Consider the following 25,226-nt stretch of genomic DNA (forward strand, 5'->3'; position numbering starts at 1 on the left):
CCCTGGTAACTTTCCAGAGGTGGAGAAGTTCTCAGTTTAATAGAAGGTGAGATACCAAGTCTGAAGTACATTTACCATTTTTTTTTTTTTTAAGGTAGAGTGTGTCCCTATAGAAAATGTCATTTCAAGGAGCATAATTGCACCTGTGGGTGGAGGCAGGCATCCTTCTGCTGTAAAAGTACAGTAGATACAGAGGGAGAATGCGGATGAGAGAAAGCCGAACCTTCCTAGACCTGATGCTGACAGAGGTTACTGGTAGGTGCCTCTTGTAAAGAGCTCACAAGCACACAAATTCATCCCCAAGTCAATCTCATCTCTTTTGCTTCTTAAACAGACAGCGCTAACATGATTCATAACTTGGCTGAGAAATAGTCATTCATCTGATGGTGTCGTGGGTAACATTGGTTGATGCCTTCTCCCCGACACTCTTTATGTGAAAAATAAGCAATTACATTTCCTTTCTGCAGTTTCTCCCCTTCTCCTTGGCCTATCATATATCCCAAAATAACCTCACTGATTCACTGGAAAGATTTTGTGGATACAAATATGTCTTTAATGTCCTTTGACTGCTGGATCTAAAGATATGAATGCTGTTACCGGATGTGTGAAGTCACCCATCTTTATTATGCCTGATTCTTGTCCCATTTCTTTAATGAAAAATCACGGGCAGGAGACCTATTGGAATGAAAGAGCAATGTTAATATGCATTGTCATTATCAAAGCCTGTTCCAGAGCCAGGTGTGAAGTGATGGCTCAATAATTGTTTTGTGTGATGAATGAGTGAATTCACCAATAACCACATTCTCACAAAAGAATCATAACGTTCAAGGCACTCACAGTCTATTGCAAGAAACAGACAAGTAAGCAGATGGTATCACTGCTTTTCAGAAGTGTGATGTACATATTGTTAGCACTATGTGTGGAATGTAACAAGAGCTTATAGAAGGGACATTTAACACAAACTGGAGGGGGCTGTATTAGTTCCCATTGCTGCTATAACATATTACCACTAACTTAGTGGCTTAAAACAACACAAATTTATTATCTTATAGGTAGGTTCAAAGTCTGACACAGGTGTCATTGAGCCAAGTTTAAGGTGTGTCAGTAGGGCTTTCTGGAGGCTCTAGGGGAGAACTGTTTGTCTTTTCCAGCTTCTATGAGGTTGTCCATATTTCTTGGCTCATGGCTCCCTTCCTCCATCTTCAAAGCCAGCAATGGTGCATTTCTCTGACCCTCCTTCCGTAGTCACATCTCCCTCTGACCATAGCCAGTAAAGGTTCTCTACTTTTAAAAAGTCATGTGATTGCATTGGGCCAACTTGAATAATTCAGGATAATCTCCCCCATATCAATTAACTTAATCACATCTGCAAAGTTGTTTTTACCTTATATAGGGTAACATATGTTCAGGTTCCAGGGATTAGAACATAGACATCTTTGGGGAGCTATCGCAGTGAAAAAAGAGAAAGTGAAGGAAAGCCTCCTGAAAGAGGTGACATTTGATTTGGGTTCTAAAGGCCAAACTGAAATTCTCAAGGTGAACATGAGGGAGAGGAGGGTGGCAAGGAGAGGGAGGGAAAGGAGAGGAGACGTGAGGGAAAGGAGAGGAGACGTGAGGAAAAGGAGGGAGACATGAAGAAAGGATTCTAGGCTGGATGGGAACCTCAGCTTAGGTGGGGGAAATATGTCCTCACTAGTACATGGATTCAAGGTATAATGAAAGCTAGAATTGATATTTCCTTGGTCTTTCAAAAAGGTGTATGACTATTTCCTATTACTTCAATAAATACCTAAAATTCAAGGATTTTGCTATTATTAGCTTACTAATTCTTATTTAATTAGCAGCCCAATGAGGGAGGCAGATGCTAGATATTATTAATGAAGATTGGTTTTAACTTGCAAACCAGTGGTGCCTAGTCAGGGCAATGATGAAGGGATAATCACGACAGGATGAGAAAATCAAATGAAAGGAGAACTAGAACTGTAATATGAGAGACAATATGCTTTTTCAGTTAATTGTGGGAGAAAGACCAATTATTAAAAATAGTGACAGGCTATAATCTTGTGTTATGTTGGCTCAATATCTCATATTATCTTAAGTGTACATTTTATGTTTGCTATAACAGCTTTTCTACTTGAGGACAACTATAGAAGTGCAAACAAATAATATATTTGAAAGTCTATTTCATAAGAAGACAAAATGGAACAGACTCTCATACATTAAAATAATTTCAATGTTCTTCAGATTCAGTGTATGTTAGAAAACATCTAAAGAAATATTTGAAGAAAAAAAACCTGTGAGCCCAGAATTCTATAGCCAGTGAAAATATCCTTCAGGAATTAAGGTGAAATAAAAAAAATCTCAGACAAAGAAAAACCAAAAGAATGGCCTGTTCTAAAAGAATCAGAAAAGGAAATTATTCAGAGAAAAGAGAAATACCAGAAGGAAACTTGGAACATCAGGAATGAGGAAAGAGCAACAGAAATGGTAGATATAGTAGACAAATGATATAGGTAGGTTAAAAGTAAAAGAGTAGGAAATGATATACTATGCAATTATTAATCAAAAGAAAACTGGGGTGGCTATATTAATATCTGAAAATGTAGACCTTTGAGGAAAATAAATTACCAGGCATAAAAAGTAGCATATTACATCATAATAAAAGAGTCAATTCACTAAGAAGAAATAACAGTTCTAAAAGTTACGTACTTAACTACAAAGTTCAAAATACGTGAGGCAATAACTTGCATAACCAAAAGAAGAAATGGATAAATTCACAATTATAGTTAGAAATTTCAAAATTTCTCTCTCAGTGATCCACAGAAAGAGTAGACCTGAAATCAATAAGGACATAAAAGATCTAAACAATATTATCAACCAGCTCAATCCAATTGATGTTTATAGAACATTCCATCTAACAGCAGCACACAAAATGTTCTTTTTTAAGTGCATAGGGGAGATTCACCCAGACAGATCATATTCTGGGCCAAAACAAACCTTAACAAACTGGAAGAAATTGAAATGATACAAAGTATGTTATCTGACCATAATAAAATTAAACTAGAAATTAATATCAGAACAATACCAGGAAAATCTCCAAATACTTGGAAATTTTAATATCTAAATTTTTAAATTCTTTAAATTTTCTCTTCTAAATAACACATACCTATTCTGTATGTTAAAAACAACAAAAATACTGATGAAAGAAATCAAAGAAGATAGAAATAAATGGAGAGACATACTGAGCTTATGAATTAGAAGAATCAATATAGTAAAAATATCAATTATCCCTAGATTTATCCAGAGATTTAGTGCAATTCCAGTTAAAATCTTGGCAGAGTATCTTAAAGATACAGGCAATCTGCTTCTAAGTGTTATATGGAAAGGCAAAGGAATTAGAATAGCCAGAACATTTACGAAAATGAAAAACAAAGTCAGTTATACTACTGATTTTAAGACTTACTATAAAACTATAGTAGTCAATCCACTGTGGTATTAGTGAAAGCATAGACACATAGATAAATGGAACTAAATAGAGTTCAGAAATTGATCCACACAAATACAGTCAACGTATTTTTTTTTTTTTTTTACAAAAGTACAGACAATTCAATGGAGAAAGGACAGTCTTTTCAACCAAGGTGTTGAAACATTTAGACATATATATGAAAAAAAGAATCTCACTTGAACCTCATACTACCTTATACAAAAATTAACATAAAATGAACGATAAGCCTGAACTTTCAGCATTAAACTAATAAAATTTTAGGAAAACACATGAATAAATCTTTGTTACCTAGAGTTAAGCAAAGAGATCTTGGACATGACACCAAAATTCATCAAAATTCATTATTTTTGCTTTGCAAAAGACTCTGTTACAAGAATGAAAATACAAGCTATAGACTAGGAAAAAGTATTTGCAAATTACATATCTGACAAAGGACTTGTATCCAGAAGATATAACAGAACTTTCAAAATTCAACAGTAAGAAAATCAAGAACTTAATTTTTAAAATGAGCAAAAGTCTTGGTATACAACCAAAGTAGATCTAAAGATGGAAAATGAACATATGTTGAAAAGATATTCAACATCATTAGCCATTTGTGGAATTTGAGTTAAAAGTAAGATAAGAGAACATTACACATCTATAAAATGGTTAAAATTGAAACACACTGACAATTCATACTTAGTGCTTAACAGGATGTGGAAAAACTGGAATTTTCATACATTGTTGGTGGGAATGAAAAATGGTACAGGCACTCTTCCACAGCATGACAGTTCCTTATAAAGTTAAATATGCACTTAGTATATGACCTAGTAATTATGTTCTAGGTCATTTATCTCAGAAAAATGAAAACTTATGTTCCCACAAAAACCTATACACAAGTGTGTATAGCAGATTGTGTATAATCCCCATAAATTGGAAACTACCCAAATATCCTTCAAGTGATGAATGGATAAACAACTATTGTACGTCCAGACAATGGAATACTATTCAGCAATAAAAAGGAACAGACTATGCATATCACAACATGAATGAATCTCAAATGCATTGTACTAATTGAAATAAGCTAGACTCAAAAGACGACAAACTGCATGATTCCATTTATATGTCATTCTAGAAACGACAAAGCTATAAAACAGTGGTTGCCAGGGGCCAGAAGTGGGGCAAGGATTTGAGTACAAAGGTACAGTAGGTTGAGGGAACTCTGTTTTTATTGTGGTGGGTGGTTACGTGAATCTATACATGTGTTAAAATTCAGACAACCAAACACCAAACAGTCATATTCACTGTATGATAATTTTAAAACATGAGAAAAAAAGAAATATTTGGACATAAGATGGTAGAAGCTGACAAATCTGCTGCATGTCCCAGTTTATGATCGTTTTTTTTTGATGTTGAACAGGAGAAAACATAAAAACTGTGAGCTTGTTCCACTTGAAAATCATACACATTCCCAAGCCACTGGAAGAAAACAAGCTTGGGAAGCTAAAAAAATCAAAAAGAAAAATAAATCAAACTTTGAGAAGGAATACAATGAAGCCAAATGCTGTCAGCTGCCCACTGAGAGCAGGGTTAATCGCTTCTGAAGTGGCTCAGAGGCCCAGAGCAGAGTCACACCGGCTGTCACCTAGGAGTCATAAAGCAAGGCCCTCCCTACCTGTTCATGGGGGACGAAGGTCAATGAGGCATTACCATAGCCTGAGGAGAAGGATCTTGAAAGAGAGCTCACTGGAATGTTCAAAGATCCTACCACTCCCTTGTGGTGAAAAGACACTAGTAAGAGGAAAGCCCAGGACTCTGGCCGGCTTGGAACAATGTCAGCCTCCCCATGCAGGATTCAGTCTGCTGGAAGGAGAGTGTTGACTACTCCATAATTATAAGGGAAAGGATAAAGCAAGTGCTGAAAATGCAAGAAACTGGGCTAAAATGTCACACACTGTGCTCCGTAAGCAACCCTAATGCGAAGAGAACTGATTAGGCCCTGCCTGCCTGGTATAGGATGCTCAGGGAAGATTCACAAGGCTTGGCTGGAGGCTATGAGAGCTAATAGTTCAGGGACCCATCCTGCCTTTGGGGGTCCATAGCCTGAGATGAACCCCATCTCCCCACCACCTGGCTATCTCCAGAAGGGACAGATCTCATACTCTCCACAGTCTTCTGAGGCTGTCTTTTTCATCTTTGCATGAATAGTCTAGGAAGGTGCCTGACATACAGCAGGTACTCAATAAATGCTTGCCGAAGAAGTTGATAATGATAACTTCGTACACTTCAAAGAGCCACATAAGTATAAGAGATTACTGTATTTGTTGAGGAGATGCCTCCCTGAAGCTCCATTATCTCCCAAGTATAGAAGTTGGTTATCACGTTTGATGTGAGCAGAGGGGGGTTTTTAACTTCAACTGTCCAATTCTCTCTGGAGGAGTTAGTTGAAGCAAACACATGGGGAGTGTGGACCCTGTAGTCTGGAATTGGGGCAAGTTTCCTACATCAAGGTTGTACTAGTCTCTGTCAATATTTGGAGGGCCTGGGAGTAAACTTCCTGCAGGCATAGCCAAGGAAAAAACCAATGACAGCTTGCGAGAGACGTGATCAGGCAAAGGATGCAAGGTATGAGTAGGAAGGCCCAGGCTGGTTCTGAGGGCTTAGAAAAAGGTGGAAACATGCCGTGCAAGGCAGCATGCAGGTGGATGGTTCCTGAACACAGGGGTGCTGGAGGCCATGCTTTGGGAGCAGGTGCCTAGTCTAAAAACCCAAGTCATATTAGATACAAGAAAAAAAAACATAATAGAAACACTGGTTTTCTTCCCTTCAGTTTTCTATTTATATCCGGATACATCTTGATGTTGACACAGATATATTTTAGGTTAGACATGTTGGAACTTGAATAGCTCATCTTTTTTCTTTCTCAAATTGCTGAAATTTGCCCAAATGTAAAACCCCAACATGAGCCTGACAAGCTGATCATTTAACTTACTCTAAAAAATAGTGTTTTATGTTTTTAAAAGCAATGCCTAAAGAGAAAGACTGACGCTACTATTACTGTGAGTACGAGCTCCTCTTTTTTTTTTTTTTTTAAAGGTTTTATTTATTTATTTGGCAGAGAGAGAGAGATAGTGAGAGCAGGAACAGAACAGGGGGAATGGGAGAGGGAGAATCAGGCTTCCTGCGGAGTGGGGAGCCCGATGCAGGGTTCGATCCCAGGACCCTGGGATCATTACCTGAGCTGAAGGCAGACGCTTAATGACTGAGCCACCCAGGCACCCCTGAGCTCCTCTTTTTTTTTATTTTTATTTTTTAATTTTTATTTATTTTTATTTATTTTTTAAGATTTTATTTATTTATTTGAGAGAGAGAGAATGAGAGAGAGAGAATGAGAGAGAGCACATGAGAGGGGGGAGGGTCAGAGGGAGAAGCAGACTCCCCACCGAGCAGAGAACCCGATGCGGGACTCGATCCAGACATTCCAGGATCATGACCTGAGCCGAAGGCAGTCGCTTAACCAACTGAGCCACCCAGGCGCCCCCGAGCTCCTCTTTTTAAGTGAGCCAAATCCTGAAGGGACAGGGGATGTGCCTAGAAGCTCTTTGGTCTCTGGCTGGGGGTCAAATATGACCTGGTCCACAGAGTACTGGGCCCCCTGTAGTAACCAACGAGCCAGTGTTGGAAAACCTCTGCCCCTGGGATGTTCCTAAGGGGTATGGTATTAAGCAATGTAAGTTCTAATTCTGGTTCTAGGTCTTACCTGCTCTGTGACCTCTACTGAATTACCTTTCTAAGGGTAAATTTTCTCTCTGACAAAATGGGGGAATACTAGTATTTAGCTCATAAGATTATCATGAGGAAGATAAATGAGATAGCATATGAATGGTTAGCATGTCTCTGACATAAGTGCTTAATAAATATTTGATATTATTGTTTTTATGTACATTATCTAGGCATTCAGAAATGTCAGAAATATCACATGTAGAAGAGAAGCCTAGACCACAGCTGGAATATAGGAGATCAAACTACAGAAGTCTGCTCTGTCCCTTGGGAATGAGCAGTCCATGGTTAATTTGAAAGAACCATTGGGAGTTGGAGGAATTGTAGACTTTGGTAAGAGGAATGTGTGCATTCAGTTGGAAACAATTGATAGTAGGACAGACACCCCTCACAGGAAGAGGGCACTGCCAGGGAATGGCCAGACAGCATGGGAAAATCTCAGGTAATTTCAGCATCTCTACCCAAACCTCAAGCAGGGCTGAGGGACCACTGCAGACCTCTGACTTGCTTCCTGAAAATTCAAGCCCTGTTCATCCAGGATCCTGGTCAGTTCTGTTTAGTTGTCATCCTACTACGAAAGGGAAGTTCACTAAGCCAAGGGCCCTTTGTTAAATCATGTGATTAAAACTAGAGGTGGGTAGGAAACCAAACTCCACTGATTAAATACACAAGTATCTAAAAAATGCCAAGTGCACAGAGTGTTTCATAATCTCTAAGTGAATCAAAGGCAATTCCTTATTGGGTATGGCAATAAATCCAACCACAGTAGCATGGTATGGTTTCCAAATACACTAGATTTATAGTAGGCCTTCAAAAACAGAAAGACAGTCCAGTGATGCAGGTCCTAACTTGTCCCTTCTTGAAATAAATACTGCATCCTTGCTGAAAACCACATTAGCTCAAAGACACAGGCAGACCCTACATCAAATATTGGGAAAGTAGACTTCAGAGGAACAGATCACACAAAACTTCCATTTGAGTCCATAGAAAGAAACTTTCACTATTTGCCTCAAATAACCACCAACTTTCTGAAACAAACAAGCACACAAAACTGCACCATTGCTCTTCATCTCTCTTCTCCCCAAGTGAACTGAATATTCAGGAGTTAAATTCTCTCTGTGGTTCTTGCAATCCCCCTAGAATAGAGCTCTAAAAGGAGATAGGCAGCAGTTTCAGAAAAGCATGAGGCAATAATCAGCCAACATTGCTTACCAAAGCACAAAGCTCTTGGGAACACAAGCCATTATTCAAATCAGCCCCAAACTCTCTTTTTAAAATCCTCCAACTGAAAACGTAGGCTGGAACCTTTAAAATCTCTCTGTAATTACCTCCAAAATAAACAAAGTGGTCACATATTTTTTTTTTTCTCTTCAGTCTATAGAAATGCCAGGGCAGACATACCGAATTTCAGCATCAGGGAAGAAGAGCTTCAGAAAGCAGCAAATGTGTTATTTCTAGGTAAAAGACTCTGGTTCAGCTGTGCTTTCCATGGTCAGTCTCTCCTCAATCTTCCAAAGAGAGAGGGGCCCAGCCTCAAGTGCAAAAGCTTCATCTCATGCTGACAAACATTAGGTGTGACTCAAGTGGACCTTATCTGGTCACTGCTGCTTCAAAGCCTCCACTGGAGCAAAACTGTCCACCTGCAGATTAACAGGCACAAACTCTTTCAGCTGACCCAAAAGAGCCTTCTCGATATCATTGCCAACTACCTTTCTAAACATAGCTCACTCACTCCTGCTCATCGTTCCTCTTCGTCATTCATAAGCACCTCATGCTTTCACCAGAGTCTTCATGCTTACGCACGCTCTTCCCTCTGTCCCAGGTGCCCTCCCCGACTCCACTTGGCAAATTCCCAGTAGTCCCCCAAGACCTAGTTCAAAGTTACTTCCTCTGTGATGCCTTCCCCGGTTGTCTCTGGAAGAGAAAGCTGCACCTTTCCCTGACCTCAGTACATTGCGTCTATCCTCTAGAATCTAGAGGAACACTTGTAATATACCTGTTTGAGGGTCTTTCTCTGCAGTGAATCCTTCCAGGCAGGGACTGTAACTTATGTCCAGCATAGGACCAAATACTAGCAAGTCTGAAGGAATATTTGTTGAATAAATATTGAAATGAAATGTTTTGGGGTAACTCTAGAAAAGCGAAGAAGGAAGGTCATATCTGATATTTTCATGTGTGTGTGTCACTGAAGGAAGGGACACTGCAATTTAATCATAATCAGGAATCCCTTCCTTAGAAAATTAATACCAAGTTTTTCTGGCTAGTAGCTCTTCTGAAGGGTTCCATTTCCTCATGGATAATAGAAAAATGTGTGGAGACCTTGAGAGTTAAACAAAATAATTTTAAGATTTTCACATGTAAAGGGAATTTCTACATTCCTTTAAAAAAGCAGACTAAGACAATACAGACAAATACTTCTACAAGGTTAGCGATCAGAGGTTTGTGCATTGGGGGGGCTCTATTACTTGGGAACTTCTATATAGGTTTGGCCTATGGGGCTGAAATTTTTCTAATGGTGGCCAATCTCAGACCACATTGTTGGAGGAGGTCACGGACAGGACGTGACCTCCGGTTGACCCAAAGCCCACCTGGGCAGTTGGAAGCTCCTCACCTGCCCTTGTTCTTGCCCACCACTTCTACAGCTGGAGGCATTTTAAGGACGCTGCTCTGAGATACTGATGTGTTATTGAGACCAACTGGATGGTATTCGTGAATGCACTCAGTTAAGGCCTCCATATAAGCTTTTAAGAGGGCTGTGGGTGGGTGTAGAGGGCTATTTGTCTTGTGGCCACTCAGGATGAGTCTTGTAAGTTCCCTTGCCTGTGAAATCTGTCACCAGCAATATGGAGTGGCTTTCCGCTTTCTTTGTCTCTTCTTGCCCTCTGTATACAGGGGCCAGTTTGCAAACCAACACACACGAAAAGCCTCCTTCCTTTAAGTTGTACCCAGGGAGCCCACCTAAAGACAGGTTTGTAGGAGGGTGCTCTCAGCATGGCTCCGCAGGTGGCATTATGAGGCACTGCTGAGAGCCCTAGGGAAGTCATTCCATGCGGCAGAGATCATGTGCCTGAGGGCGGGGGGTGGGAGGGTGGCACAGCAGGAGTCTGGTCCCAAGCAGTTTGCCCCCAACAGGATGCGGAACTTTGTATAAGGCAATTTCTGTCTGCGGTTTGGTTTCTAGATTTGTTGGACCAGATCTCTAAAGTGATCTCTAAGGACCATTTTTGCTCCAAGAGAAGGTGACTTCAGGAGCAGTTAAGTCCTTTTCTTCATTTTTAGCTACGATGTTATTTTTCTTATTTTGGATGCTCTTTAAACATTCACGTGGACCCGCTTTATAGTAGGAGCTGATTTTGTATTGTAATTTTATAATTAACAGTGACTTGACTTCAGAAACTTTCCAGGAATGAGATGCAGTTTCTCTTGAGTATTTGCCTATATCGAACACGAAAGGAGAATAATAAAAGCTTGTGACCGCAAGATGAAGAGGCTCTAACATTTGCAGAGTAATCGTTACATGCTGATCACTCTATCTGCTCCATGTGAATCTGTCCTTACAATGATCATCCCAAGGCTCCAATTTTCCCTGATTTTACAGTGAGGACACTAAGCATTGTCTAAGACCAATGGGCTCAATTCATATTTGAATAACCTCTTCCCTCTTTTTCCAACGGAATGTATGTATATATAGTAAAAGGAATACTAAAGACAAAAAAATATACAAAAATGAATTCTTGTGTCTACCCCCTCCTAGTCTATAGCTGCCTCTCCCTCTGTTTGGTTTTAATTTCAAACATGGTGATTTTTTATTTTTATTTTTTTTTACCACTTGCTATTCCCAATTCCTAGATGTGTTGAAGCTCACAGAATAAAACATAAAATTTCCTTGAATAATATAAAATACCACTTAAAACTCCAGGTTAAGGAGGCAGTCTGTGCAGTGGTTAAGGCAGCAATCTCTGCCTCTGATAGTTACCACGTGTGAATCTGAATCCTGGCTCGGATCTTTTTCATGCATGTGACCTTGAGTAAGTTACTTAACCTCCCTGTGCTTGAGATACCCCTTCTGTAAAGTGGAAAGAGCAGCTCATGCTTATGGATTCCTAAGAAAAGGACATGTATGTAAAACGCTTAACCTGGCAGCGCCTCCCCTATAGTATGCATGGTATAAAGGTCTGCTATCAGAGGATTTTCTCTCTAGGTCGAAGTGCCACGAGAGCAAAGTGTCTGCCTTTTCCACATAGCGTCTTCCGCACCCAGACCAGTGACCGGCACCTGAGAAACTGTTAATAAATATTTGTTGAGTCAATGTAACACCCACAGGCATTCACATTACTGCAGCCTCCTCCTCCAAGACTGTACATGTTATTAATTAATACTCAGACAGTCTCTTGGGCTAGGTTTCCAAAATAACAGGTGAATTTTTCATCAGTCCCAAGTTCCATCCATTATACACAAGGTCTACAGATTACAGCACCTGGGAGGTTAGGCCCCCTCATAAATATGCTAATCTTATTATTTCCTATTGGGGAAGAGTGGCCTGGAGCTAGGGTATACTATTAATCTCCTGGTTTGAATACGGATGCTGAGGTAGGAGCACTTTCAAACTTAGGGGCACAATAGAAGAATTACACTTGCAACATCAAGGTGGGAAACACAGACTATTTGAATACCTCCTGGTCACAGTGACCTCAGCAAGCGTTCTGTCTGATGGAGAGGGTGGAAGTGAGGAGCCAACATTTGTTGTAGGTCGCCCTAGACCAGGAAATGCATCTTCGTCAGTCCTCCTAACTACACTGCATTTTACATTTCCCACTTTCCAGATGTGGAATTAGAGGTTCAGGGAAGTTACATAATTTGCCTAAGGAAACATAACATGATTTGAAAGAAGGGCCTCTTATCCCAAAACCAGTGCTTTCTCTGTTAAATCAAGCCTGGCACATGGAAAATTTTCAGTAAATGGCAAATATTAAAAAAAAAAAATAGTAACTTTATTTCTTCTGCCTGGCCAGAGATGATACTGGATGTGATGCTGGGCCTATTCTTAATTTTAAGTGGAACTTTGAACCTTTTCTGAGGATTCAGTCTTCTCTGGCTTTCGGGGTGAAACTGGGTTCCTTGGAAGAAGGGGCTTTCTTGGCTGAGAGATTTCTTGCAAGCACCAAGTGAAGCTAATGGTGCAGGTGGGCTGTATTCTGTGGTCTTCCACAACGTGCACAAGAAGCCCATGGGATGCCTGATGGAAAACTAGTATCCTGTCCCACCCCTACCACCAGTTTACCAAAATAGATTCTTAACGGGTTAGGTCTGGAGGTCTGCATTTAAAAAACCTCTAGGTGATTCTGGTGCATATTAAAATTTTATGAACAAATTCTAGGACTTTGGAGGACACTGTACCTGGTGGACCCCAGGGACCGGCCTTACACACTGAATCTAGAGAGGCTGGGGAGTGGGGGACGGCCTCTGGGCTTCTAAGGATGAGGACAAGGTCTTCCAGTGTCTAGGCACCAGGCTTCCTGCTCCTATGAGGAATGACAAAGTATGGCCTCTTGGTTCTGAGAAGATAGTGGGGAATCCGTTTTCAGGGAAGAGGTAGGGGGCCAGGCCAAGGAGAAGACTGTCTGGCACTTACCAAGGGGACCAGGCTATGAAAGAAGTTTTGGGAATTTAGGATTAGGTAGGTTCTCTCTGTGTGAAATGAGAATAAAATAACTATTGCAGGCTGGATGCCAGGTTAAGGGCTGATGATGTCAAGGGCTTTGTTTGTATTGTGGTTTTTAACCCTCACAGTGAAAATCTATGCAAATGTGCACAATTAAAGTAGAGGCATTATGGCATGGTGGTGAAGTGTGTGTGTCCTGGAAGACCGGGTTTAATTTTGACTCCATATTGGCAAGTGCCATATCCTTACCCCTCAGAGACTCCCTTTTCCCTGTGTGAAAAGAAATTAATGATAATATCTACTTCATGTGGTGGTTGTGAGAATGAAATGCAATGAAAATAAGCTAATGATGTAAAGGGATTAGCATAGTTCACAGGATATAGTAGGTTCTCAATTAACACCCCCTTGCCAGCAGTTTCCGTAAGGGCAGGGCTGAAGCCCACTCAGTTCATCACTGTGTCCCCAGTTCTTTGTACATACTAGGCATTCAACAAACATTAAATATGGGTTGAATAAATGAGTGCATAATGGAAGTAACAGGAGGCATTTGAAGGCCAGGGCCTCATTAGAAACCTAGGGAATTATAATATTGATACTATAAAATGGTTTATTTATTTATTTTTTTAGTAGGAGTTTTTTTTTTTTATTTTTTCTTTTTTGTCATCAAGTAAAGAGCTTTTAATAAACTTAAGGTGAAACATTTTGGGATATTATTATTATTATTATTATTTTTGTTATGTTAGTCACCATATAGTACATCATTAATTTTTGATGTAGTGTTCCATGATTCATCGTTTGCGTATAACACCCAGTGCTCCATGCAATATGTGCGTGCCTTCCTTAATACCCATCACTGGGCTAACCCATCCCCCTACTCTCCACCCCTCTAAAACCCTCAGTTTGTTTCTCAGAGTCCATAGTCTGTCATGGTTCGTCTCCCCCTCCAATTTCGCCCCCTTCATTTTTCCCTTCCTTCTTCTAATGTCCTCCACGCTATTCCTTATGTTCCACAAATAAGTGAAACCATATGATAATCGACTTTCTCTGCTTGACTTATTTCACTTAGCATAATCTCCTCCAGTCCCATCCATGTTGATGTAAAAGTTGGGTATTCATCCTTGCTGATGGCTGAGTAATATTCCATTGTATAAATGGATCACATCTTCTTTATCCATTCATCTGTTGAAGGGCATCTCGGCTCTTTCCACAGTTTGGCTATTGTGGACATTGCTGCTATGAACATTGCAGTGCATATGACCCTTCTTTTCACTACATCTGTGTCTTTGGGGTAAATACCCAGTAGTGCAATTGCTGGGTCATAGGGGAGCTCTATTTTTATAAAATGGTTTAATATTAAAATAAAATTAACAAGATCCTCAGGGAAGACTGAAATCTTTCCAAGCTTTGCTCCCTACCCATTTAATACCAAGAAGAATTTGAGTGTTTTGAATACCTTTTGTATGCAAAATGGTTTCTCTTTGGTCTTCTTCCCTCCCTCTCTCCCTTCCTCCATCCCTCCCTCTCTCATAATTAGGAACCCTCTGAAAACAACCTTGTCTGTAGGACTTGGGTCCAGTTATAAACCTCTACAAGCAAGGGGGAAACACAAATCTGCTTTCTTCTAGCTGGCACACAAATCTAGAATCTAGGATTATTAAGGTTTGGAATGAGACACCTAAGAATTGTGTCCCAAGAAGGTTCTCTCCAGAGTCCCTGATTGTGGTGCATCTCCTCCTCCAATGGATGTGCTTAATTAAGAGACTGTGATAGGAAGAAATGAGAAGTTTAGAAATGATTGTAATTTGAAATCTAGGGCTCTGGGAACCCCTTGCTCTGTGAAGGAGCTAGAGCTGGGGCCCTGCTTGATTCCTATGGCCTGAGGGCTCCATGAAATTCAGTAGCATTTTTAACTGTATTACTTCAGGTACCTGGGGGCACCTGCCAGGACAGGGGATCTGAGTGCAAGGCACAGACCAGGGCCCCAGTGGCTGGTTTGGGCAGCCTGGTGTAGGTGGGCTTCAGGGATCAGAAAGGGTGAAGATGCATTTCTAGGGCATCGGCTGTTTTTTTTTTTTTCCCCTGGGTCCTCTGAAAGTCTTTAAAACCCAACTATGAATTCCAAACAAGCATCTTATCCATATAATCTGTTACATTATCTATAAAAATGGTGGAAATATTTTTCTCCCAGAATTGTAGTGAGATGAAATAAGATCTACACAGAATTGCTTAGATGAACAGTACAAACAAAATCCTGGGAAGACTGGTAAACAAATAGCAGAACTTCATTAAACTGATGTATTAATTAAAAAAAAATTCTCGGGACACCTGGGTGGCTCAGTCGGTTAAGCATCTGTCTGCCTTTGGCTCAGGTCATGATCCCAGGGTCCTGGGATCGAGCCCACATCAGGCTCCCTGCTCAGTGGGGAGCCTGTTCTCTCTCTCCCCCCTGCCCATGCTCGCTTGCTCCTTCTCGCTATCTCTTTCTTGCTCTCTCTCGAATAAATAAATAAAATCTTTAAAAAAAATTCTCAACTTCCCCTAAAACAGAATTTCTACTTGACAATTCTGTTAGTTCATTTGAAATTACTAAACTTAACTGGATGAACAGAATTCTATTATTTAGAAATAACCCATAATTTATACTTTTTCCTACATACGTGCCCTTTCTGATGTTTAATTGGCATAGAGTCTGACTGTATAAAAAAATGAGTTTCTAAAAAAAAAAAAAAAGCCCCACATTGTGTTACCTTGTCTTTTGCTATTGATCTAGCACTGTGATAGCTGCTAGTGACAAGTCTCAGAAAACCTGTATAAAATCAAATGCCCTCTTCTGTGGTTCCGTTTCAATACTTTGTGTGTCACAGCCTATGGCTGGAAGTTAAATTCAAGACATCCTCAGAGCTGAAGTGCAGGTGACTTAGCTAAGGTGCCTGGAAAGCAGGAAGTATGTTGCCTAGCAACCAGAAACATTTGACAATATCCAGTACATCTCCTGTTCAGTGTTCTCAGCCGTCCTGTTTTTCCAATTCACGAAGCAGATGTCAAGCCTCCCGTTTAAATTTTTAAGGCATGAAACACCATAGTGAAAAGCAGGGACCACGCTTTCATTTGCAAACTAACACATTGGCTTCAACTTCAAATCTTGGGGAATTTGTAGAGACTCCCTTCCTTCATGTTGATTTCCCCTTCCTCCTCCTCCAAACAGAACTGGTACACTGCCTTTTTCCCCCCTTTTAACCTGTAAGAAGAGTTAAGCTGCTTATAAACTGGGGATGCTTACCCAGAATATTGATAAAGAAGGCAAGAATAGGAAAAGACTTGAAAAGATCGCTCACTGATTCATTTATTTGTTCTTTCATTCATCCTATGGTGAATTAACAAATAAATGCAGTATTGTTTAGTAAATAGCGAGAAATCAGACACATTTGAGTTCAAATTCCTACCTCACTCTGAATTATCTCATTTGAAATTATTTAACCTCTTACCAAATTTCAATTTCCTCTTCATAAAAGGGAATAATAGGACCTGCCTTATAGGTTTTTTTTTTTTTTTTGAGAATATACTGAAATAAAGTAGGTAGAGGGATCAACATAGGTCATGGTAGAGAGGGAGTGCTCAAGAAATTATGGGTGATACTATTGCTACTTCATTTTTGTTGGTAAGTTCTCTAAGTCTACGCTGTGAAACAGAGGTGTCTGTAACTTAATGGAAGCGAGTATAGGCTCTGGAGTCAGACTACCTGATCAAGCAAGTTTCTTAACCTCTCAATGCCTTGATTTTCCCAGGTATAAAAGGAGGCTAACAATAGCATTTTACTTCACATGTTGTGAGAATGGAATGCGAGACTACATGTAAAGAGTGTAGCCCAATGCCAGGCACATAGGGTTAGCACTCTACGAAAGCTGGCTACCATCTTCATCCTTCTATATCCTTGGCAGTGGACTTACAAAGATGAATAAGTCATGGTCCTTGGTGTTGAGTAGTCTCCTGGGGGTCCAGGCATTTGCTGGAGCACACTTAAAAGTAATTACCTAGAAGGGGACATTGATAATAAAGGTATAAACAGAAAGCTATAGAAGCCCCAGGAAGGGTGTTATGCTCCTAAGGCAGCTATTGGAACTGGTTCTCACACTTGGCTACACATTAGAATCACCTTTAAAAATGACTGATGTCTGCGTTCCCCTGCCAGAGATTGTGGCAATCGGTATGGGCCATAGAACCTGGGCCTCAGGAGTTTTTGCAACTCTGGAATGATTTTAACGTACAGCCTAGTGTTGATACCGATCATATTTACTGCAAAATTGGCACAAGTATCTGCGAGGTGCCATGAGCTTCTTACCCTTGTTATGTCTGCTCTGCCTCAAGCATATTGGGGGAGCAAGTGGAATAATGGCAAATAGCAATCTCTTTGATCTTCCAGGTGGTAGTATTAGCAGTAAAACTAATACAGTAACTGCTATCATTTATTTGGAACTTCCTATGGGCCAGGCACTGTGCCAGGGACTTCTCATGTATCTCATTTAATCATCCCAACAACCCTAAAACTTAGGGGACTTTTATCTCCTTTGCACAGATGAGAAAACTGATGATCAAAAATTTAACTCGTTTACCCAGAGTCTCAAGGTTAGTAAGTGGCAGATGTCTCTGCCCCCCATCCCCCAACTCAGCCACAGGCTGAGGTCTCCATAAGAGACCTTGAAACTAGACCCTGGAAATCAATACCACTGTCCACTCACATGCTCTCCCGGGCCTTTCTACTTGAATTTCCACTTGCAAATAATAATAAAAGAAAATTGAAGCATGCTTGCTCTGTGATATTCCATTGGCTGTGTTTTGTGTTGAAATGTTAAATACGCTAGCTGTGAGGCCTCCCGTGGGGAGGAGCCTGGGGTTGCCCTGGGGGCACAGGGCCTTGGTTTGGACTGCAGCGTGGACCTGTAGAGGACAGGGGGTCGGGGAGGTAGGGAGAATAAGTTAGGCATTAGAGCGGGGTGGGGGTGTGGCCACAGAAAGCTCTGTTCTTGTTTATCACGGAAGACATCTGGGCCTGGCATAGAGACCAGAAGCCAGGGAGGGTGGGGACACAACTTTCTCCTTTCTTGAAGTTCCTGAGATTACAGTAGCACTGGCCTGGATTGGGAGTGGAAGGCTGTGAGGTTAGCAAGATAGGGGAGACAAGACCAGAGCTGTGTCTAGTCAAATTTCATCTTCACCCACTTGGAAATAGTGTAGACCTAAATGTGGTGGTTCTACACACTGAAGAGGACAGGTCAGTGAGGGTGACTAACGTGGCCTTACACATAGAAAGGGCAGTGTATAATCACAAAAAGAACGCTAACTGTTGTTTGGGGGAGGTCTACTCTGTGCTGGACACTTTGCATACATTATCTCATTTAATTACTAAAAAATCCTATGAATTTAGAATTATCATATAATACATATAGAATATATATATATATATATCAGGTAATAATATCGAATCTCTAATACTAAGCTTTTTGCTGAAGATCAAACAGCTGGTGATTTGAGAGCGAGGCAAATGCCTCCTGTCTGTGGCTACTGACACCAAAGGCAGGGAGGTGGGGGGCCGTGAAATATGGAGTTAACCAGTGTGTGTCTTAGAGTGGATGTGCACATCGAACTTTCAACAACTGGTCACGAGATCTGATGGGCCAAGGTTTTCCCCTACCTCCCTGAACGCTTAAAGGTGTCTCCTGTGGCCTGACATGGGGGTGGTGGAAATGGAGACCTGCTAGGACTAAGGCCAAAGTGTGTGTTCCATGTTGGTACTTTTCTCCTTCTGCTTCTGGGTTTATTTTTCTATGCAAACCCTTTTTAGAAGAAGGGGATGGGGTTTTATTCCTCTTAACATTGATTCTGGGATACTTGGCATTCTATTTCCTGGAGGAGATGGTTTTGACTCTAAGTTTGGTGTTTCCTTTTAACAATAATTATTTCAGATATGCTATATCTAAATAACAGTTCAAAAGACCTAGGAATGAGTAATTTTAAAAAGTTAGAAAAAAATATTACAGACAGCTATAAAAGGCATTCTTTTTTTTTTTTTTTTTTTTTGGTCTTTCCCCAAATACAAACATCAACCCTTCTGGGGTGTGTACGTATGTTATGTGGGTGTGTGTATCTGGAACTCATTTTCAGACGTTTTCTGTGTGATTAAACTCTAATTTGAACATTCCGGTGATCATAAATTTTATGGAAATAAAACCTCATTTCTATTACTTGAAAGTAGCCAATGAAATATGAATCCACAATTCATAGTATCTCAAATGGGTTCTCCTCTAGGCTAGTCCCACCTATGGGATGGCTTGTGGGGCAAGTCAGGCCTGATTATTGAGAGGTCTCTGCAATGCCTAAATAATCTCTCCCACTCCACCTGCTGCTGCACAGTGACAGCATGGTTGTCAGGGGCCTGTGACTCAGAAGTAACCACCTGGGACTGTGGCCAAGGAAACATCCCTACATGGACACCACTGAGGGGATAGGGCCAGAGACTCAGGGTAGGTCTCTGCTCCAGTCAGATCAAGTTGCTAGAGGGGTGGCATAGGGATATAGTCAGTGGACCATTTCCCCTGAAATGGTTGGATTGGGATCCCAGCTTGAGGGCTGAGATTGGGAACATGGTGTTCTCTGAGAACTGGGACCATGGATTTATGGGAAAGGACCTGGGTTTTGGTTTAGAGGACTTTGGAGAGGTGGCCAAAGGAGGGTTTGTGCTAACTTGGATTTGAATTTGAAGAAAGGGAAAGGGTGGTGGTGGTCGGTCCTCAGAGGGGAGAACAGAAGCGGAAGAGGCTGGAGACTTGCGGAAGTTGCATTTTCTAGAAGTCAGGAACTGATTATGGTTGGAAAATACTGCGGCCACTCAAATGTCCCCTTTATTCCTAGCCTTAACTGAAAAGCCCCTGGGAGTGGGCTGGTACTGAGCACATGCAAAGGAGGCAGAGCTGAGTCCTGATTCTCTCATTAACTGGTATTACGACTGAGAAGTCAGTTACACTTTTGAGTCTCATGTTCTTAAATTGCAGGAGAGGAAAAGTGATTGCTCTCTTGTTCTCCCATCTGACAAGGTGTTTTTTAAGTAAAAGTTTTCACCTTTGTGAGAGGAGAATATTTGTTTAGAGCAGCTCTGTCCAGGAGAATTTTTTTTTTTTCTAAAATGATGGAGATGTTCTATAACCCTGCACTGATCGATATGTAGCCACTAGCCACAAAAGGCTCAAATTGAGCACCTGAGATATGGCTAGTGAGTCTAGGCTACAGAATTTTAAATGTAACGAAATTCATTTAGCTTCACCTTTGGGTGATGCCCAAAACATTTTGCAAATGGCAGAAAACAGGGAAGAGATGATCTCTTATTATGTGAACTTTCTCCCTGGGGACTGCCACCCCTGTTTGGAACCATCGGAGATAATTGTTTGAGTGTAATTTATATAGAAAATTAAACATAGGGCATGCCATTTTTTACCATGGTACTTGAAACTTAATTGTTTTCCATGGAGGATGGAGATTTTAAATAAAATTATCTAAACATAAAAGCACTTCATCAACTACTAAAGCTGTATTTCTCAAATTCCAGCATTATAATTTGAGAGGATCCTCTTCTCCAGGGCATGACATTCATTGGTCTATAAAGAAAAGCATTTCTTTTATTGCTTAAGAAATATACCTTAGATTTTCCTCCTGAATATTCCTTGAGCTTTTAAAACTCTGGGAATTGTGTTGATTTATGCCATCCTTCAAACCACGCTATTTCTCACTTTAACATCTTATAATAAACGCTTGAAATTGCTCAGATTAACTCCTTTTGAATTATTCAGTATTTAGAAAGAGCTTGGGTCTACGGCCAGTAGTGGTCCACATGGAGGAGCCAAGATCTACCCATTCACGTAAGCAGATACATGTTCACAGGGACAAGGCCTATGGAGAGCATTTATACCATTCGCATGACTCAAAGCTTTCATGATGCATTTAGGCTATGTATATATTTTCCCATGACTTTTGGCCCAAAGTTAACTGAGTACCATTAATTAAAGAATAAGCGTCCCCTTCCCGGCACCCCCCCCCCCGCCCCGTGATTAAAACACTTGTAGTCTTCATAATTTTCAACCTGAATGATGGACTTGAATAGCTACTGTTTTTTTTTTTTTTTTTTTTTTTCTGGGCATCTGAAAGGGACTTACTGGGGTCTCTACATGACCATCTGACCGAAATGACCAGCTGGAAGCCAAAGGGGCACAAATGGAGAACTAAAATATCTCCCTGTTCTTTTTCTCTCTTTTTTTTGTTTTTGTTTTTTTGTTTTTCTTCCTCCCCAGCCACATCCTCTTTGTTTTCCTGAAAGCTTTAGGAATAGTGGAATGGTGGAAAGCATGTAGGGAAATCCCAATGTCAAAGGCATTCTAGCTCTGTGGCCCTGTGCTCAATTCCAGCTTCCTCTCCTACAAAACAAGAATATGAGTTTCTGTTAGAGAAGAAAATGTCAAGGATTCAATACCTAGCAAATGGGAGCCCCTTAATAAATGGTTATCAATATTATTGGTAAGACTTCATGGTTATTCTCTTTATTTTCTGATCCTCTGTTCATTTTTGCTTTCCTCCTTTTTTCCCCTCTTCCTTCTTTCTTTTTTTTTTTTTAAAAGATTTTATTTATTTATTTGACAGAGAGAGAGACAGCAAGAGAGGGAACATAAGCAGGGGGAGTGGGAGAGGGAGAAGCAGGCTTCCCGCTGAGCAGGGAGCCCAATGCGGGGCTCAATCCGAGGACCCTGAGATCATGACCTGAGCCAAAGGCAGATGCTTAATGACTGAGCCACCCGGGCGCCCCTCCCCCTTATTTCTTTTCTGTTAATGTTAATCATCCTTTTCATATTCCTCTCAGCTATCTTAAAATTTTAAAAGAATAAGGCTATATGAATAATTAAGTAATCTTCATCCCTTTCTTTGTTTAAATTTCCTTCTTTAGTCTGCTCATAGTCCTCCCTGCTAACTAGCCCATCTCTATATTTCTATATTATATATTTTAAAAAGATGGTGAAGTTGAGGAAGGATGAAGATACTTAAGACTACAGGAAAAAGTATATTAAGTATCCACTTTATATCAGACACCGGGGATAGACACCTGCAGTAAGGAAGGAATGTGTACCCTCACTCCATTTGCTTCTGTGAGCAGAGATTGGACAGTGATGGGCTCAGACTTGGTTCCTATCCCTTCATTAACAGTTTTCAGCACTGGTAGTTACATAGAAGTGGATGCTATTAGAATTTTAAAGAAAATCACCAGACTTGATTTATTTTTGCTTCAAAAAAAAATCCCCTAGCATGTAAGCAGCTTTGAGTTTAGATTGGCTATTATAGTAAAATCTTAGAAGGGGAGGACCTTTGGCTCTTTTACATCAGTGGAGCTCAGTTTCACATTCACCCAGGCAGAATCTCTAAGTTTTAGGACTCTATTTTAAGAATATTTTAAAAATGAACAATTTCTTGGGTTCCTTTTTAAAAATTACTCTTCAAGAGGGTCTTGTGACTGAGGATGAGTTGGAAAAAGATGAGCTCTTGTTTCTCTTAGTGCTGTTGGCTGAAGTATTTCCTCTGTGTCTTTTTAAATCTGCTACATTAGAATTGGAAGAATATTGAGAATTCTTATGTTCTTGAAGGAAATAGCCATGCAATGACACAGAAAATTTCTTCACATCTTTTGATCCGTGTTTCCTCTTTCGAGAAAGAAGGGCATTGGGCTGGCACTGTATGGTTTGAATTCCTTTTAAGGAATTGGAGTTCTGGGGCTCAGGTGATTTAACGCACCACTCTGGTTAAGGGATGGTAAGCTGGAAGAGAGCTTGCCATACACTTTCCAAAATATTTGTCTACTTCTTAAGGAGTTAGGCACAAAATAGAATTTTAAAGAAATTTGATAAATGTTTTAGACAGTGAAGTGGGATTCCTTTTTTTTTTTTTTTAAAGATTTTATTTATTTATTTGACAGAGAGAGAGAGAGAGCACAAGCAGGGGGAGTGGGAAAGGGAGAAGCAGGCTCCCCGCTGGGCAGGGAGCCTGATGCGGGGCTGGATCCCAGGTCCCTGGGATCATGACCTGAGCCGAAGGCAGACACTTAACCTACTGGAACCACCCAGGTGTCCCTGAAGCGGGATTCCTTAGTTGATAGGAGAGAAGTACTGAATTGTGTACCAGAAGACCTAGTGATTTTTTTACCTAGTTTGGCATCCATAAGCAATCAATATGAATTCTTCGGGCTTTAGTTTTCCCACTGTAAAATTAATGTAATTGCGTCTGCATAGAATTATTATGAAGATTGAATGTGATTATGCACATGAAAGTACTTTGCAAACTCAAAGGCTTTAATAGATGTTTAGATCTCTGGATCACTTGTTCGCTTTTGGCATATGTTGCAGAAATTCCATATACTGCCCTTAAGTTGGTTGAAGCAGTGACCTTTAAGCTTCATTCCAACCCTTTGTCTACCACATGAAGATCTTCCTGTGGGCGAACTATCCCCAGTATTGAATATACCACATTTTTTTTCTAATGGGAAACCTATTTTATGTCAATGGTATGTTCTTAAAACTTTGCATAGTATATAATTTGAATAACTGAAGGCTAATTTTCCCAAATCAGTAAATGTAAAAGAGAGTGCATTTCTGGAACACAGAAATCTACAGCCATTATGCCTTCTTCTTTTTCTTCTCTTTTCCTCCTTTTTCTCTTCTCTCTGTCCTCCAGAGATGCTTTATAGATCTAGATACAGAATTACCTACTATTTATAGAGATTTATCTCCAAAATCAGCAGCTCATTGTTTCTTAGTACTTGTTTGGCCTTCTTTAAAGTATTTTAGCTTATCTAATCTTTCTTCCAAAGTTATTTATTTTGGGAGTTTGTTTTTTGCACTGGCAACATGATTTGATTAATGATTAGAAACTGTTACAGTATTTATTTATTTATTTTTAAAGATTTTATTTATTTATTTGACAGGGAGAGACACAGTGAGAGAGGGAACACAAGCAGGGGGAGTGGGAGAGGTAGAAGCAGGAGTGGGAGAGGTAGAAGCAGGCTTCCCGCTGAGCAAGGAGCCGGACGTGGGGCTCGATCCCAGGACCCTGGGATCATGACCTGAGCCCAAGGCAGACGCTTAATGACTGAGCCACCCAGGCACCACTGTTATAGTATTTAAAAAGGAGTATATAATCATAACAGTGAGTGCTACATATTTCCATTTCCATTCATGGAAACTCAGTTTAGCTAAGTTTAATACTTCAAAGATGGCAAGTGCAACAGCCTATAAGAAAGCAATAAAGAATGAAAACCCTTGAATGTTTCCAACCTATTTCAACATGTGAGTTTTCTTTATGAAGTCCAGCTACACACAGCTAACCACTGCTGGAGTCCCTGATATATCCCCTTTCCCTTTGGTGAGGTTTCCCTAGTAATATTTAGTAATATTTCATCTTTTCAATGGACATATTGTGAAGTGATGGTAAGTGTATGACTGGAGAAGACTCAAGTTCAAGTCCTGGTCCCACGACTCAACTAACTTTAAGACCTTGGATAGACAACTAACCATTCAGTCTATATTTCTTTCTTTAGACAAAGGAAGGGGGAAAGAAGTATTTCTCAGAGTATTTGGGTGTCCATTGAGATCATTTAGATGATTGTGTTCTAGAGCTTCTAAAGTATTATACAAATGCAGTATGTTATTACTGGTAAAACATCTCATCTTTGAAAACTACTCCAAGCACAATAAAATGGGAGAAAAATAATCTTAAAAAATCTGATTACCAAGAAGCTTGCGTTACCAAGTCAATCTATATTTTTTACTACCCTTTTAGAGGAGAGAATGTCACAGATTCACTGTAACAACAAATTTACACTATACCATGTAGCACTTAGTATTTTCTTTTTTTTTTTAAAAGATTTTATTTATTTGACAGAGAGAGATAGTGAGAGCAGGAACACAAGCAGGGAGAGTGGGAGAGGGAGAAGCAGGCTTCCCACGGAGCAGGGAGCCCCATGTGGGACTCGATCCCAGGACTCTGGGACCATGACCTGAGCCGAAGGCAGACGCTTAACGACTGAGCCACCCAGGCGCCCTGAGTATTTTCTTTATATTAGGATTTTCTGAATGTTACTTCATTTAAAATTTTGTGATACATACTAATGCTCTGAAGATTTTTGTTTGGTTTAAGCCCAAACTGATAAGTTCAAAGTTAATTTCTCTGTTTCTTGTATTTTTAATACTTGGAGTAGTTTTTTTAACACATGAAAGA

At 40.2% G+C, this 25,226-nt stretch overlaps 1 protein-coding gene across 3 annotated transcripts in view; it reads right to left on the bottom strand.

Moving 5' to 3' along the window:
- The window catches only part of KCNMB2 (potassium calcium-activated channel subfamily M regulatory beta subunit 2), a 225,150-nt gene that overhangs the window by 81,220 nt on the left and 118,704 nt on the right, over nucleotides 1-25,226 (bottom strand). The gene's annotated exons all lie outside the window — the stretch shown is intronic.

The sequence above is a fragment of the Halichoerus grypus genome, chromosome 1 (assembly GCF_964656455.1).
Source record: "Halichoerus grypus chromosome 1, mHalGry1.hap1.1, whole genome shotgun sequence".
In the NCBI taxonomy this organism is placed as follows: domain Eukaryota; kingdom Metazoa; phylum Chordata; class Mammalia; order Carnivora; family Phocidae; genus Halichoerus; species Halichoerus grypus.